The sequence below is a fragment of the Peromyscus eremicus genome, chromosome 9 (genome assembly GCF_949786415.1).
Source record: "Peromyscus eremicus chromosome 9, PerEre_H2_v1, whole genome shotgun sequence".
In the NCBI taxonomy this organism is placed as follows: Eukaryota; Metazoa; Chordata; class Mammalia; order Rodentia; family Cricetidae; genus Peromyscus; species Peromyscus eremicus.
Window position 1 is genome coordinate 6706370 of NC_081425.1, and position 3472 is coordinate 6709841.

Below are 3472 nucleotides of genomic sequence, written 5' to 3' on the forward strand. Positions count from 1 at the left end.
GTCTGCATGTATGCCTGTATGCCAGAAGAGGGCACCAGATCTCATTACAGATGGTTGTGAGCCACCATGTGGTTGCTGGGAATTGAACTCAGGACCTCTGGAAGAACAGCCAGTGCTCTTAACCTCTGAGCCATCTCTCCAGCCCAGAAAAGGCAATTATTAACTATGACAGGGCTGTGTCAGACAGAATAATGTGTCAGCAGGCAGGGTCTGATCAGAACAGAAAAGCCATTTCTTTGTATGACACTGGGATTGAACCTAGAGCTTCATGCATGCCAGGCAAATGTTCTACAGTTGAGTTTATAAAAGTGTGGACCTATTACACACATGCACACATGCACGTACAGACAGACATACACACACCTTGTTTTGAAATAATTCTAAACTTACAAAAAAGCAAAAAACAAACAAAACCTGATCTATGATTACCATAATGGGATCCTGTATGCCCACCATCCTGCTTTCCCTTTTGAGACTGTATTGGCTATGTTGTACATGGCTGCACAGGCAAGCCATTTTCTTCTCACATCTCTGGGTCTCCTGGCACTCCCAGAACATGCTATGTACCATGCCCATGGAGCTGGGAAGACAATTACCCAGGTGTGGAAGCAGGATGGATACTTAGAGGACTGCAGGATATAAACTGCAGGGCACCCACACTGGTTTCCAACTTCACAGCAAAGTCCATCAGTTTAGTCTAGGTTCATGAATCCACATTGGGTTTAAAGGTGGTAAACCTCTTTTCATAAAGCCTCCAACCATCTGGCTGCTTGTAACAATCCTATCATCTCAAATCAAAACCAAATCCTCTAAGATTTGACACCACAGAAGCTAGGTATAAGAAGGTGTCACAAATAATTGCACTCCCCTAAGGGAACATGTCAAGGGGGCCCGTGTTCTGCTCATGCCCAGGGTCTATTCTCCCTAGCGATGATCTTGGACTTGTGTATATTCTATTTTCATCAGATATGGATTCCTTTATTTGAGATCATGAAGTTTCCAAAAGCAAACCCTGGACTAACTCTCCCTGTCTGGCTGTAAACTAGGTTTGAGTATGAAAGTGGACTACGTTTTCATAGCTACTGAAGTTCATTTCAGAGTTTAGCACAATTGCAGGTCCAATTCTGAAAATATCAGCCACGCCTAAGTACAAATATTCATTCATCCTAATGAAAAACTATGCCCTGGGGGCTGGAAAGATGGCTCAGGGCTTGCTGCTCTCAGGATACTGGGATTCTGGCACCCACAGCCAGAGGCTCTCCACTGCCTGTAACTCCAATTTAGGGGATAAGACTCCCTCTTCTGGCCTCCACAGGTACCCGCACACATGTGCACACACTCATTAAAATTAAAAAAAACATAACCTAATAAATATGTTCAAAAATCATGAAAGTAAAATAAAAAAATAAAAATGTCTGGTGAGCTTCAAAGAAACATTTATTTATTCCTACTCAGTTAAATGGGTGCTTGGTTTTAGTGTCTGATGTACAGTAGGCATTTATATTATTTATACATGTCAATAAAATCAAACATCTTCACATTTTCTTAAAGAAAGAAAACAGTGCTTTTTTTTTTTTAACAGGATGGGGGTGTCCATAGACTGTTTTTAAAGGAAAAGAACCCCCTAATTTAAAAGGTATTGTCCGACAGGAGAAAGAAAGGTAGGGTAGGGACATTTCATTCTTCTGTGATTTAGAGTGATTAAGAAAAGAAAACAGATACTATTATAACATGAGATACTTTAGTTCTTGGATCTGTTAGGTAAGGGATAGTTTCATACATTTGTCAACAACTGTTTTTCTTGACTTAGTAACAGCTCTTAACAGGAAAATATAAATTATTAGCAACTGAATATGTTGAAAAACAAACAGGAACCCTGTTAAAAGTTTTGCAGACGAAAGCACATTGGTCCGTGTCCTATGTCTGCCATCAGACTCCCCCGGCTCTCCGTGTAAGAGAATGGACTGTCCTCTTCTCACTGTTTCAAGTTTACAGAACTTTTGTGTGTGGCTTAACTGAAATGTACTTGAATACAACAGGCGTAACTTGTAGAATTAGTGAGACACAGTGAGAGAAAAAGTTATACACACTAGTGGGTTCTATAAACCTAAAATATGCCTTCCACGTTTTTGTGTTAACCTGCAGCTCTCACTTACTGAAGGACAGCCGAGTACTGTTTAGAGAGACACTTTAGTCACGGGTGGACTGCATTACTTCATCAGTTTGCTAGCTGCAAACATATTTTGCCTTTAAAATGAAGCAGAATATTTTCATTTTCAGTGAAACTACATGCAAGAGAAAAATAAAGACAAAACCACAGATACTTTTTAACTGTGTTACATTACCTGAACTCTTTCATTAAAAAGTTCAATTAACAGACTATTGCACCACTTCCTGCTTAAAAGCATGGTAAAAGCAAATAAAAATACTTAAAATTAGCCAAAGGTAAACAAAAAGACCCAAACGACTCGACAAACACCAACAGACTTAGTAACTGCCAATCAGTAACGACTGGTCAGGGCTCTCATCTCACACAGTGAGTACTGACAGCCACAAAGCAGTTCTGTAATCAGGCACTTCAGAAAACTACACACACACACACACACACACACACACACACACACACACACACACACACACACAAACACACCCCACAAGCGCATGCAGCTTTATTACAAAGGCTTCAAGATGGCAACTACTTACAATCCAGTGCCAACATGGATTATAACAAATCCAGTGAGTATTTTGTTTTTCAATTATTCATAGAAAATTTAATCCTGATTAAGTATCCTTGGGCAGGAATTCATGGGTAGTTGATGACTGAAACCAACATTTATGTGAAATGCTCCTGTTAATATAATCTGTGTATACAGCTTAATTATGATTGGGGATTCAATGTAAGAGAAATGAATTATCTCAGGATTAAAATTTTAGTGCCCTATCACATACTACTTTTTCCTTCTTTCTTTTTAAACACAAAAACCTCTTTGTCCTTTCACCCAAGTGCTCAGATTTAAAACCCTCTCTGTTCTTACAACCTATGTAACATATCTAAGATTGTCCACACATTGTCCAAAATCCTTTCCTAATCAAGATAAAGCCTGAACTAGGGCCAACAATACAGGAGAAACTGCAAATAACGCTACCCATGAATAAACAGAAGCTAATTTACTTAACTGTTCACATACTTTCTGTTTATTTCCAGTTCCCTTACGTTGTAATATGAAATGCACGTTCTTTAGAGCATAAAAAGTAGTTTTAAAATCAGCATCTCCCACTGACTTCGTAACTGGACTAGCTGGATATGAACAAGCGTGATCATCTGAGTGAACGCTATTTAAGACTATCAGACCTGAGTTCATTATTAATGAGGCATTGGAAGTGTGAACACCTGACCCACATATCATTTAAGTCATCTCTTCACACTTCTTTCCACATCAGCTTCAGTCACCTTGAAACACTTGAAACAACA